At 45.8% G+C, this 14631-nt stretch overlaps 6 non-coding genes across 6 annotated transcripts; all 6 read right to left on the bottom strand.

Moving 5' to 3' along the window:
- Positions 1–1622: 1622 nt before the first annotated feature.
- On the bottom strand, positions 1623–1813 carry LOC130306256 (U2 spliceosomal RNA). The gene has a single exon (XR_008855634.1). It is a non-coding gene; the product is annotated as a U2 spliceosomal RNA (small nuclear RNA).
- Positions 1814–3899: 2086 nt separating this feature from the next.
- On the bottom strand, positions 3900–4090 carry LOC130306255 (U2 spliceosomal RNA). Its single transcript, XR_008855633.1, has one exon. It is a non-coding gene; the product is annotated as a U2 spliceosomal RNA (small nuclear RNA).
- A 2086-nt stretch (positions 4091–6176) lies between these two features.
- Positions 6177–6367, bottom strand: LOC130306254 (U2 spliceosomal RNA). The gene has a single exon (XR_008855632.1). It is a non-coding gene; the product is annotated as a U2 spliceosomal RNA (small nuclear RNA).
- Positions 6368–8453: 2086 nt separating this feature from the next.
- On the bottom strand, positions 8454–8644 carry LOC130306253 (U2 spliceosomal RNA). The gene has a single exon (XR_008855631.1). It is a non-coding gene; the product is annotated as a U2 spliceosomal RNA (small nuclear RNA).
- Positions 8645–10734: 2090 nt separating this feature from the next.
- On the bottom strand, positions 10735–10925 carry LOC130306251 (U2 spliceosomal RNA). Its single transcript, XR_008855629.1, has one exon. It is a non-coding gene; the product is annotated as a U2 spliceosomal RNA (small nuclear RNA).
- A 2076-nt stretch (positions 10926–13001) lies between these two features.
- On the bottom strand, positions 13002–13192 carry LOC130306250 (U2 spliceosomal RNA). Its single transcript, XR_008855628.1, has one exon. It is a non-coding gene; the product is annotated as a U2 spliceosomal RNA (small nuclear RNA).
- Between the last annotated feature and the right edge of the window lie 1439 nt (positions 13193–14631).

Here is a 14631-nt window from a genome sequence, read left to right as displayed (position 1 = left end):
GATGGTTCTGCTCAGGCAGAGCAGTGCTGATGCTCCTCATAAAGCTGTCGCTGCTGTGAAGGTTCTAGGTGACATCACAAATCCCTTTGGTTACATACACAACAAAGCTGGGTTGTTGTTGTTTACACTCTGCAAGGCCTGTGGAAGTGAGTGACATCATAGCACTGTAGTTCTGAGGGTTCAAGATGGATGCAACAATCTCCTGTTGCTTCTATGAAGGCCGTAATAGACGACATCACCAAACAGCTCCATAGTCACATACACAGCAAAGGAGAGATGTTGTTTACACCTAGTGATGTCAGTGGTATTGAGTGACATCACAGCACAGTGCTAAGGCTCCTGGGCCTGGACACAGCAGCGGCTGCAATATCTCAACGGAGAATACGTTTATATCTATGTGTGTGTGTGCGCATATATATATATATATATATATATATATATATATATATATATTTCTCCGCCGAAATCACTTTTAAACCCATTTCCACCTTTTTTTCCCTTCTCTTCCTCTTACTTTTTTTTCACGTTTTTTTACGTTTTTCTCCTTTTCGCCTCTTTTCTGGGCGTATTATTCTTCTTTTTCTTCTTTTTTTTCGTCTAATGCATACCCCATCAGTGCAGCAATGCTTATTCAATACCGCCAGCAGATGGAGACACTGGGGGATAATTTTCTAAGGATTTATACTGATTTTTCCTGTCTGAATTTGTCGCACAGAAAGTTGCAGGCCAAATATGTGTGACATTTCTGCGACTTTAGCTTCTAGAGCATTTTTACAACATTATACATAGGTGCTGAATACATAAAAAGCGACTGTTCAGCGACAGACAAGTCGCATCGGCTGAAAGTAGGCCAGAATGTCAGTCCATGTTGGAGCAGGTTTAGATACAGTCTAAAGCATAGATCTCAAAGTCTGTGCACAGAATTTAGCAAGGGCCTCGCACCTTCTGATGCATCAGGTAGGTGCACAATAGCATAGCCTAACCCTCTGTACTTTGGTCTATATTGATGCGGGACATAGACAGCCAGCTGATGACCAATCCATTAGTGCAATGGATGGCTGGAAGCATTTGTCTTTGCCTTTGCAATACCACAGAAGCAATGCATGGTCAATGTACAGCAATGACACACCTGTGTGAACAGCCAGGAGACCCCCCCCCCATGTTATGTTACATAGTTACATAGTTAGTACGGTCGAAAAAAGACATATGTCCATCACGTTCAACCAGGGAATTAAGGGGTAGGGGTGTGGCGCGATATTGGGGAAGGGATGAGATTTTATATTTCTTCATAAGCATTAATCTTATTTTGTCAATTAGGAACATTCAGCACCCACCCGCTATCAAGGCAGCTGCCTATCATGTCATGCCCTACCTGCACAGGTGTGCTGGCTACTCAAATGATCCAATTAAGGAGGCCATTTAGTCAGCAGCAGCAGAAGTCCTGTGCCTGGACGCTCCAACAGGGGCCAGACACAAGCAGAAGCAGAAGCAGCAGAAGCAGCAGCAGCACCACCTTTTGTTTTTTGGCTGCAGCAGCAGCAAGGCCCACAGGGCTGGCTAGCTGGCTAGCCAGCAAGCAGGTAGCAATGAAAGTAGGAATCTTTCTTTTTAACCCTGTAAGGGGGTGGTGCACTGTACCCGAAGATACTGCCATATCGGGTCAATGCATAGGGCGACGGAAGCAAGCTTCGAAATCGGCCCCCGTTCTCAAAAATCCATTTAATATATGGTCCCCAGATAGGGGACGTATCAGATATTAAACTGATAAGAACAGATACTACACTTGATCTTAGCCAAAAGGCCGAGAAGCGATAACCGTGAAAGGGGCGGGCCCAACAAGGTCCCCTTCATGGGCACTATCACTGCTTGCTGTCAGGGAGGCTGCCAGACAATTTTCCATGCACACTCTGGGCTGGGGGGCAGTCAACCACCAGTACACACAGCAGAACCTAAACCCATACCATTATTGCTAAGCAGCAAGACAGGGGCCCATTGCACTCCCACGGGGCCTTTTTAAATGCAATCCATAACCCGGATTTGCCAGGAACCCTTCTTACTCCTCCTACTTGCATGTGACACTGGGCTTAGGATCTGCATAGGAAACACACACACAAGCACACACCTACCTTTGTTGCCTGCAGATGCCTCCTTGGCTGTCCCCAAACGGTATCAAACCAACACCCACGGGAAGCTGTAAGCATAGAGGACATGCCTGCACCCCATTGGACTTACCTGTGTGGGTTAAATCCGGGTTATTTGACAACCTATGGCGGTGATGGTTCTGCTCAGGCAGAGCAGTGCTGATGCTCCTCATAAAGCTGTCGCTGCTGTGAAGGTTCTAGGTGACATCACAAATCCCTTTGGTTACATACACAACAAAGCTGGGTTGTTGTTGTTTACACTCTGCAAGGCCTGTGGAAGTGAGTGACATCATAGCACTGTAGTTCTGAGGGTTCAAGATGGATGCAACAATCTCCTGTTGCTTCTATGAAGGCCGTAATAGACGACATCACCAAACAGCTCCATAGTCACATACACAGCAAAGGAGAGATGTTGTTTACACCTAGTGATGTCAGTGGTATTGAGTGACATCACAGCACAGTGCTAAGGCTCCTGGGCCTGGACACAGCAGCGGCTGCAATATCTCAACGGAGAATACGTTTATATCTATGTGTGTGTGTGCGCATATATATATATATATATATATATATATATATATATATATATATTTCTCCGCCGAAATCACTTTTAAACCCATTTCCACCTTTTTTTCCCTTCTCTTCCTCTTACTTTTTTTTCACGTTTTTTTAAGTTTTTCTCCTTTTCGCCTCTTTTCTGGGCGTATTATTCTTCTTTTTCTTCTTTTTTTTCGTCTAATGCATACCCCATCAGTGCAGCAATGCTTATTCAATACCGCCAGCAGATGGAGACACTGGGGGATAATTTTCTAAGGATTTATACTGATTTTTCCTGTCTGAATTTGTCGCACAGAAAGTTGCAGGCCAAATATGTGTGACATTTCTGCGACTTTAGCTTCTAGAGCATTTTTACAACATTATACATAGGTGCTGAATACATAAAAAGCGACTGTTCAGCGACAGACAAGTCGCATCGGCTGAAAGTAGGCCAGAATGTCAGTCCATGTTGGAGCAGGTTTAGATACAGTCTAAAGCATAGATCTCAAAGTCTGTGCACAGAATTTAGCAAGGGCCTCGCACCTTCTGATGCATCAGGTAGGTGCACAATAGCATAGCCTAACCCTCTGTACTTTGGTCTATATTGATGCGGGACATAGACAGCCAGCTGATGACCAATCCATTAGTGCAATGGATGGCTGGAAGCATTTGTCTTTGCCTTTGCAATACCACAGAAGCAATGCATGGTCAATGTACAGCAATGACACACCTGTGTGAACAGCCAGGAGACCCCCCCCCCCATGTTATGTTACATAGTTACATAGTTAGTACGGTCGAAAAAAGACATATGTCCATCACGTTCAACCAGGGAATTAAGGGGTAGGGGTGTGGCGCGATATTGGGGAAGGGATGAGATTTTATATTTCTTCATAAGCATTAATCTTATTTTGTCAATTAGGAACATTCAGCACCCACCCGCTATCAAGGCAGCTGCCTATCATGTCATGCCCTACCTGCACAGGTGTGCTGGCTACTCAAATGATCCAATTAAGGAGGCCATTTAGTCAGCAGCAGCAGAAGTCCTGTGCCTGGACGCTCCAACAGGGGCCAGACACAAGCAGAAGCAGAAGCAGCAGAAGCAGCAGCAGCACCACCTTTTGTTTTTTGGCTGCAGCAGCAGCAAGGCCCACAGGGCTGGCTAGCTGGCTAGCCAGCAAGCAGGTAGCAATGAAAGTAGGAATCTTTCTTTTTAACCCTGTAAGGGGGTGGTGCACTGTACCCGAAGATACTGCCATATCGGGTCAATGCATAGGGCGACGGAAGCAAGCTTCGAAATCGGCCCCCGTTCTCAAAAATCCATTTAATATATGGTCCCCAGATAGGGGACGTATCAGATATTAAACTGATAAGAACAGATACTACACTTGATCTTAGCCAAAAGGCCGAGAAGCGATAACCGTGAAAGGGGCGGGCCCAACAAGGTCCCCTTCATGGGCACTATCACTGCTTGCTGTCAGGGAGGCTGCCAGACAATTTTCCATGCACACTCTGGGCTGGGGGGCAGTCAACCACCAGTACACACAGCAGAACCTAAACCCATACCATTATTGCTAAGCAGCAAGACAGGGGCCCATTGCACTCCCACGGGGCCTTTTTAAATGCAATCCATAACCCGGATTTGCCAGGAACCCTTCTTACTCCTCCTACTTGCATGTGACACTGGGCTTAGGATCTGCATAGGAAACACACACACAAGCACACACCTACCTTTGTTGCCTGCAGATGCCTCCTTGGCTGTCCCCAAACGGTATCAAACCAACACCCACGGGAAGCTGTAAGCATAGAGGACATGCCTGCACCCCATTGGACTTACCTGTGTGGGTTAAATCCGGGTTATTTGACAACCTATGGCGGTGATGGTTCTGCTCAGGCAGAGCAGTGCTGATGCTCCTCATAAAGCTGTCGCTGCTGTGAAGGTTCTAGGTGACATCACAAATCCCTTTGGTTACATACACAACAAAGCTGGGTTGTTGTTGTTTACACTCTGCAAGGCCTGTGGAAGTGAGTGACATCATAGCACTGTAGTTCTGAGGGTTCAAGATGGATGCAACAATCTCCTGTTGCTTCTATGAAGGCCGTAATAGACGACATCACCAAACAGCTCCATAGTCACATACACAGCAAAGGAGAGATGTTGTTTACACCTAGTGATGTCAGTGGTATTGAGTGACATCACAGCACAGTGCTAAGGCTCCTGGGCCTGGACACAGCAGCGGCTGCAATATCTCAACGGAGAATACGTTTATATCTATGTGTGTGTGTGCGCATATATATATATATATATATATATATATATATATATATATATATTTCTCCGCCGAAATCACTTTTAAACCCATTTCCACCTTTTTTTCCCTTCTCTTCCTCTTACTTTTTTTTCACGTTTTTTTACGTTTTTCTCCTTTTCGCCTCTTTTCTGGGCGTATTATTCTTCTTTTTCTTCTTTTTTTTTCGTCTAATGCATACCCCATCAGTGCAGCAATGCTTATTCAATACCGCCAGCAGATGGAGACACTGGGGGATAATTTTCTAAGGATTTATACTGATTTTTCCTGTCTGAATTTGTCGCACAGAAAGTTGCAGGCCAAATATGTGTGACATTTCTGCGACTTTAGCTTCTAGAGCATTTTTACAACATTATACATAGGTGCTGAATACATAAAAAGCGACTGTTCAGCGACAGACAAGTCGCATCGGCTGAAAGTAGGCCAGAATGTCAGTCCATGTTGGAGCAGGTTTAGATACAGTCTAAAGCATAGATCTCAAAGTCTGTGCACAGAATTTAGCAAGGGCCTCGCACCTTCTGATGCATCAGGTAGGTGCACAATAGCATAGCCTAACCCTCTGTACTTTGGTCTATATTGATGCGGGACATAGACAGCCAGCTGATGACCAATCCATTAGTGCAATGGATGGCTGGAAGCATTTGTCTTTGCCTTTGCAATACCACAGAAGCAATGCATGGTCAATGTACAGCAATGACACACCTGTGTGAACAGCCAGGAGACCCCCCCCCCATGTTATGTTACATAGTTACATAGTTAGTACGGTCGAAAAAAGACATATGTCCATCACGTTCAACCAGGGAATTAAGGGGTAGGGGTGTGGCGCGATATTGGGGAAGGGATGAGATTTTATATTTCTTCATAAGCATTAATCTTATTTTGTCAATTAGGAACATTCAGCACCCACCCGCTATCAAGGCAGCTGCCTATCATGTCATGCCCTACCTGCACAGGTGTGCTGGCTACTCAAATGATCCAATTAAGGAGGCCATTTAGTCAGCAGCAGCAGAAGTCCTGTGCCTGGACGCTCCAACAGGGGCCAGACACAAGCAGAAGCAGAAGCAGCAGAAGCAGCAGCAGCACCACCTTTTGTTTTTTGGCTGCAGCAGCAGCAAGGCCCACAGGGCTGGCTAGCTGGCTAGCCAGCAAGCAGGTAGCAATGAAAGTAGGAATCTTTCTTTTTAACCCTGTAAGGGGGTGGTGCACTGTACCCGAAGATACTGCCATATCGGGTCAATGCATAGGGCGACGGAAGCAAGCTTCGAAATCGGCCCCCGTTCTCAAAAATCCATTTAATATATGGTCCCCAGATAGGGGACGTATCAGATATTAAACTGATAAGAACAGATACTACACTTGATCTTAGCCAAAAGGCCGAGAAGCGATAACCGTGAAAGGGGCGGGCCCAACAAGGTCCCCTTCATGGGCACTATCACTGCTTGCTGTCAGGGAGGCTGCCAGACAATTTTCCATGCACACTCTGGGCTGGGGGGCAGTCAACCACCAGTACACACAGCAGAACCTAAACCCATACCATTATTGCTAAGCAGCAAGACAGGGGCCCATTGCACTCCCACGGGGCCTTTTTAAATGCAATCCATAACCCGGATTTGCCAGGAACCCTTCTTACTCCTCCTACTTGCATGTGACACTGGGCTTAGGATCTGCATAGGAAACACACACACAAGCACACACCTACCTTTGTTGCCTGCAGATGCCTCCTTGGCTGTCCCCAAACGGTATCAAACCAACACCCACGGGAAGCTGTAAGCATAGAGGACATGCCTGCACCCCATTGGACTTACCTGTGTGGGTTAAATCCGGGTTATTTGACAACCTATGGCGGTGATGGTTCTGCTCAGGCAGAGCAGTGCTGATGCTCCTCATAAAGCTGTCGCTGCTGTGAAGGTTCTAGGTGACATCACAAATCCCTTTGGTTACATACACAACAAAGCTGGGTTGTTGTTGTTTACACTCTGCAAGGCCTGTGGAAGTGAGTGACATCATAGCACTGTAGTTCTGAGGGTTCAAGATGGATGCAACAATCTCCTGTTGCTTCTATGAAGGCCGTAATAGACGACATCACCAAACAGCTCCATAGTCACATACACAGCAAAGGAGAGATGTTGTTTACACCTAGTGATGTCAGTGGTATTGAGTGACATCACAGCACAGTGCTAAGGCTCCTGGGCCTGGACACAGCAGCGGCTGCAATATCTCAACGGAGAATACGTTTATATCTATGTGTGTGTGTGCGCGTATATATATATATATATATATATATATATATATATATATATATTTCTCCGCCGAAATCACTTTTAAACCCATTTCCACCTTTTTTTCCCTTCTCTTCCTCTTACTTTTTTTTCACGTTTTTTTACGTTTTTCTCCTTTTCGCCTCTTTTCTGGGCGTATTATTCTTCTTTTTCTTCTTTTTTTTCGTCTAATGCATACCCCATCAGTGCAGCAATGCTTATTCAATACCGCCAGCAGATGGAGACACTGGGGGATAATTTTCTAAGGATTTATACTGATTTTTCCTGTCTGAATTTGTCGCACAGAAAGTTGCAGGCCAAATATGTGTGACATTTCTGCGACTTTAGCTTCTAGAGCATTTTTACAACATTATACATAGGTGCTGAATACATAAAAAGCGACTGTTCAGCGACAGACAAGTCGCATCGGCTGAAAGTAGGCCAGAATGTCAGTCCATGTTGGAGCAGGTTTAGATACAGTCTAAAGCATAGATCTCAAAGTCTGTGCACAGAATTTAGCAAGGGCCTCGCACCTTCTGATGCATCAGGTAGGTGCACAATAGCATAGCCTAACCCTCTGTACTTTGGTCTATATTGATGCGGGACATAGACAGCCAGCTGATGACCAATCCATTAGTGCAATGGATGGCTGGAAGCATTTGTCTTTGCCTTTGCAATACCACAGAAGCAATGCATGGTCAATGTACAGCAATGACACACCTGTGTGAACAGCCAGGAGACCCCCCCCCCCATGTTATGTTACATAGTTACATAGTTAGTACGGTCGAAAAAAGACATATGTCCATCACGTTCAACCAGGGAATTAAGGGGTAGGGGTGTGGCGCGATATTGGGGAAGGGATGAGATTTTATATTTCTTCATAAGCATTAATCTTATTTTGTCAATTAGGAACATTCAGCACCCACCCGCTATCAAGGCAGCTGCCTATCATGTCATGCCCTACCTGCACAGGTGTGCTGGCTACTCAAATGATCCAATTAAGGAGGCCATTTAGTCAGCAGCAGCAGAAGTCCTGTGCCTGGACGCTCCAACAGGGGCCAGACACAAGCAGAAGCAGAAGCAGCAGAAGCAGCAGCAGCACCACCTTTTGTTTTTTGGCTGCAGCAGCAGCAAGGCCCACAGGGCTGGCTAGCTGGCTAGCCAGCAAGCAGGTAGCAATGAAAGTAGGAATCTTTCTTTTTAACCCTGTAAGGGGGTGGTGCACTGTACCCGAAGATACTGCCATATCGGGTCAATGCATAGGGCGACGGAAGCAAGCTTCGAAATCGGCCCCCGTTCTCAAAAATCCATTTAATATATGGTCCCCAGATAGGGGACGTATCAGATATTAAACTGATAAGAACAGATACTACACTTGATCTTAGCCAAAAGGCCGAGAAGCGATAACCGTGAAAGGGGCGGGCCCAACAAGGTCCCCTTCATGGGCTCTATCACTGCTTGCTGTCAGGGAGGCTGCCAGACAATTTTCCATGCACACTCTGGGCTGGGGGGCAGTCAACCACCAGTACACACAGCAGAACCTAAACCCATACCATTATTGCTAAGCAGCAAGACAGGGGCCCATTGCACTCCCACGGGGCCTTTTTAAATGCAATCCATAACCCGGATTTGCCAGGAACCCTTCTTACTCCTCCTACTTGCATGTGACACTGGGCTTAGGATCTGCATAGGAAACACACACACAAGCACACACCTACCTTTGTTGCCTGCAGATGCCTCCTTGGCTGTCCCCAAACGGTATCAAACCAACACCCACGGGAAGCTGTAAGCATAGAGGACATGCCTGCACCCCATTGGACTTACCTGTGTGGGTTAAATCCGGGTTATTTGACAACCTATGGCGGTGATGGTTCTGCTCAGGCAGAGCAGTGCTGATGCTCCTCATAAAGCTGTCGCTGCTGTGAAGGTTCTAGGTGACATCACAAATCCCTTTGGTTACATACACAACAAAGCTGGGTTGTTGTTGTTTACACTCTGCAAGGCCTGTGGAAGTGAGTGACATCATAGCACTGTAGTTCTGAGGGTTCAAGATGGATGCAACAATCTCCTGTTGCTTCTATGAAGGCCGTAATAGACGACATCAACAAACAGCTCCATAGTCACATACACAGCAAAGGAGAGATGTTGTTTACACCTAGTGATGTCAGTGGTATTGAGTGACATCACAGCACAGTGCTAAGGCTCCTGGGCCTGGACACAGCAGCGGCTGCAATATCTCAACGGAGAATACGTTTATATCTATGTGTGTGTGTGCGCATATATATATATATATATATATATATATATATATATATATATATATATTTCTCCGCCGAAATCACTTTTAAACCCATTTCCACCTTTTTTTCCCTTCTCTTCCTCTTACTTTTTTTTCACGTTTTTTTACGTTTTTCTCCTTTTCGCCTCTTTTCTGGGCGTATTATTCTTATTTTTCTTCTTTTTTTTCGTCTAATGCATACCCCATCAGTGCAGCAATGCTTATTCAATACCGCCAGCAGATGGAGACACTGGGGGATAATTTTCTAAGGATTTATACTGATTTTTCCTGTCTGAATTTGTCGCACAGAAAGTTGCAGGCCAAATATGTGTGACATTTCTGCGACTTTAGCTTCTAGAGCATTTTTACAACATTATACATAGGTGCTGAATACATAAAAAGCGACTGTTCAGCGACAGACAAGTCGCATCGGCTGAAAGTAGGCCAGAATGTCAGTCCATGTTGGAGCAGGTTTAGATACAGTCTAAAGCATAGATCTCAAAGTCTGTGCACAGAATTTAGCAAGGGCCTCGCACCTTCTGATGCATCAGGTAGGTGCACAATAGCATAGCCTAACCCTCTGTACTTTGGTCTATATTGATGCGGGACATAGACAGCCAGCTGATGACCAATCCATTAGTGCAATGGATGGCTGGAAGCATTTGTCTTTGCCTTTGCAATACCACAGAAGCAATGCATGGTCAATGTACAGCAATGACACACCTGTGTGAACAGCCAGGAGACCCCCCCCCCCATGTTATGTTACATAGTTACATAGTTAGTACGGTCGAAAAAAGACATATGTCCATCACGTTCAACCAGGGAATTAAGGGGTAGGGGTGTGGCGCGATATTGGGGAAGGGATGAGATTTTATATTTCTTCATAAGCATTAATCTTATTTTGTCAATTAGGAACATTCAGCACCCACCCGCTATCAAGGCAGCTGCCTATCATGTCATGCCCTACCTGCACAGGTGTGCTGGCTACTCAAATGATCCAATTAAGGAGGCCATTTAGTCAGCAGCAGCAGAAGTCCTGTGCCTGGACGCTCCAACAGGGGCCAGACACAAGCAGAAGCAGAAGCTGCAGAAGCAGCAGCAGCACCACCTTTTGTTTTTTGGCTGCAGCAGCAGCAAGGCCCACAGGGCTGGCTAGCTGGCTAGCCAGCAAGCAGGTAGCAATGAAAGTAGGAATCTTTCTTTTTAACCCTGTAAGGGGGTGGTGCACTGTACCCGAAGATACTGCCATATCGGGTCAATGCATAGGGCGACGGAAGCAAGCTTCGAAATCGGCCCCCGTTCTCAAAAATCCATTTAATATATGGTCCCCAGATAGGGGACGTATCAGATATTAAACTGATAAGAACAGATACTACACTTGATCTTAGCCAAAAGGCCGAGAAGCGATAACCGTGAAAGGGGCGGGCCCAACAAGGTCCCCTTCATGGGCACTATCACTGCTTGCTGTCAGGGAGGCTGCCAGACAATTTTCCATGCACACTCTGGGCTGGGGGGCAGTCAACCACCAGTACACACAGCAGAACCTAAACCCATACCATTATTGCTAAGCAGCAAGACAGGGGCCCATTGCACTCCCACGGGGCCTTTTTAAATGCAATCCATAACCCGGATTTGCCAGGAACCCTTCTTACTCCTCCTACTTGCATGTGACACTGGGCTTAGGATCTGCATAGGAAACACACACACAAGCACACACCTACCTTTGTTGCCTGCAGATGCCTCCTTGGCTGTCCCCAAACGGTATCAAACCAACACCCACGGGAAGCTGTAAGCATAGAGGACATGCCTGCACCCCATTGGACTTACCTGTGTGGGTTAAATCCGGGTTATTTGACAACCTATGGCGGTGATGGTTCTGCTCAGGCAGAGCAGTGCTGATGCTCCTCATAAAGCTGTCGCTGCTGTGAAGGTTCTAGGTGACATCACAAATCCCTTTGGTTACATACACAACAAAGCTGGGTTGTTGTTGTTTACACTCTGCAAGGCCTGTGGAAGTGAGTGACATCATAGCACTGTAGTTCTGAGGGTTCAAGATGGATGCAACAATCTCCTGTTGCTTCTATGAAGGCCGTAATAGACGACATCACCAAACAGCTCCATAGTCACATACACAGCAAAGGAGAGATGTTGTTTACACCTAGTGATGTCAGTGGTATTGAGTGACATCACAGCACAGTGCTAAGGCTCCTGGGCCTGGACACAGCAGCGGCTGCAATATCTCAACGGAGAATACGTTTATATCTATGTGTGTGTGTGCGCATATATATATATATATATATATATATATATATATATATATATATATTTCTCCGCCGAAATCACTTTTAAACCCATTTCCACCTTTTTTTCCCTTCTCTTCCTCTTACTTTTTTTTCACGTTTTTTTACGTTTTTCTCCTTTTCGCCTCTTTTCTGGGCGTATTATTCTTCTTTTTCTTCTTTTTTTTCGTCTAATGCATACCCCATCAGTGCAGCAATGCTTATTCAATACCGCCAGCAGATGGAGACACTGGGGGATAATTTTCTAAGGATTTATACTGATTTTTCCTGTCTGAATTTGTCGCACAGAAAGTTGCAGGCCAAATATGTGTGACATTTCTGCGACTTTAGCTTCTAGAGCATTTTTACAACATTATACATAGGTGCTGAATACATAAAAAGCGACTGTTCAGCGACAGACAAGTCGCATCGGCTGAAAGTAGGCCAGAATGTCAGTCCATGTTGGAGCAGGTTTAGATACAGTCTAAAGCATAGATCTCAAAGTCTGTGCACAGAATTTAGCAAGGGCCTCGCACCTTCTGATGCACAATAGCATAGCCTAACCCTCTGTACTTTGGTCTATATTGATGCGGGACATAGACAGCCAGCTGATGACCAATCCATTAGTGCAATGGATGGCTGGAAGCATTTGTCTTTGCCTTTGCAATACCACAGAAGCAATGCATGGTCAATGTACAGCAATGACACACCTGTGTGAACAGCCAGGAGACCCCCCCCCCCCATGTTATGTTACATAGTTACATAGTTAGTACGGTCGAAAAAAGACATATGTCCATCACGTTCAACCAGGGAATTAAGGGGTAGGGGTGTGGCGCGATATTGGGGAAGGGATGAGATTTTATATTTCTTCATAAGCATTAATCTTATTTTGTCAATTAGGAACATTCAGCACCCACCCGCTATCAAGGCAGCTGCCTATCATGTCATGCCCTACCTGCACAGGTGTGCTGGCTACTCAAATGATCCAATTAAGGAGGCCATTTAGTCAGCAGCAGCAGAAGTCCTGTGCCTGGACGCTCCAACAGGGGCCAGACACAAGCAGAAGCAGAAGCAGCAGAAGCAGCAGCAGCACCACCTTTTGTTTTTTGGCTGCAGCAGCAGCAAGGCCCACAGGGCTGGCTAGCTGGCTAGCCAGCAAGCAGGTAGCAATGAAAGTAGGAATCTTTCTTTTTAACCCTGTAAGGGGGTGGTGCACTGTACCCGAAGATACTGCCATATCGGGTCAATGCATAGGGCGACGGAAGCAAGCTTCGAAATCGGCCCCCGTTCTCAAAAATCCATTTAATATATGGTCCCCAGATAGGGGACGTATCAGATATTAAACTGATAAGAACAGATACTACACTTGATCTTAGCCAAAAGGCCGAGAAGCGATAACCGTGAAAGGGGCGGGCCCAACAAGGTCCCCTTCATGGGCACTATCACTGCTTGCTGTCAGGGAGGCTGCCAGACAATTTTCCATGCACACTCTGGGCTGGGGGGCAGTCAACCACCAGTACACACAGCAGAACCTAAACCCATACCATTATTGCTAAGCAGCAAGACAGGGGCCCATTGCACTCCCACGGGGCCTTTTTAAATGCAATCCATAACCCGGATTTGCCAGGAACCCTTCTTACTCCTCCTACTTGCATGTGACACTGGGCTTAGGATCTGCATAGGAAACACACACACAAGCACACACCTACCTTTGTTGCCTGCAGATGCCTCCTTGGCTGTCCCCAAACGGTATCAAACCAACACCCACGGGAAGCTGTAAGCATAGAGGACATGCCTGCACCCCATTGGACTTACCTGTGTGGGTTAAATCCGGGTTATTTGACAACCTATGGCGGTGATGGTTCTGCTCAGGCAGAGCAGTGCTGATGCTCCTCATAAAGCTGTCGCTGCTGTGAAGGTTCTAGGTGACATCACAAATCCCTTTGGTTACATACACAACAAAGCTGGGTTGTTGTTGTTTACACTCTGCAAGGCCTGTGGAAGTGAGTGACATCATAGCACTGTAGTTCTGAGGGTTCAAGATGGATGCAACAATCTCCTGTTGCTTCTATGAAGGCCGTAATAGACGACATCACCAAACAGCTCCATAGTCACATACACAGCAAAGGAGAGATGTTGTTTACACCTAGTGATGTCAGTGGTATTGAGTGACATCACAGCACAGTGCTAAGGCTCCTGGGCCTGGACACAGCAGCGGCTGCAATATCTCAACGGAGAATACGTTTATATCTATGTGTGTGTGTGCGCATATATATATATATATATATATATATATATATATATATATATATATATATTTCTCCGCCGAAATCACTTTTAAACCCATTTCCACCTTTTTTTCCCTTCTCTTCCTCTTACTTTTTTTTCACGTTTTTTTACGTTTTTCTCCTTTTCGCCTCTTTTCTGGGCGTATTATTCTTCTTTTTCTTCTTTTTTTTCGTCTAATGCATACCCCATCAGTGCAGCAATGCTTATTCAATACCGCCAGCAGATGGAGACACTGGGGGATAATTTTCTAAGGATTTATACTGATTTTTCCTGTCTGAATTTGTCGCACAGAAAGTTGCAGGCCAAATATGTGTGACATTTCTGCGACTTTAGCTTCTAGAGCATTTTTACAACATTATACATAGGTGCTGAATACATAAAAAGCGACTGTTCAGCGACAGACAAGTCGCATCGGCTGAAAGTAGGCCAGAATGTCAGTCCATGTTGGAGCAGGTTTAGATACAGTCTAAAGCATAGATCTCAAAGTCTGTGCACAGAATTTAGCAAGGGCCTCGCACCTTCTGATGCATCAGGTAGGTGCACAAT

This window comes from Hyla sarda, unplaced genomic scaffold (assembly GCF_029499605.1).
Source record: "Hyla sarda isolate aHylSar1 unplaced genomic scaffold, aHylSar1.hap1 scaffold_1364, whole genome shotgun sequence".
Taxonomy (NCBI): Eukaryota; Metazoa; Chordata; class Amphibia; order Anura; family Hylidae; genus Hyla; species Hyla sarda.
This window is presented reverse-complemented; position numbering and strand designations above follow the sequence as displayed.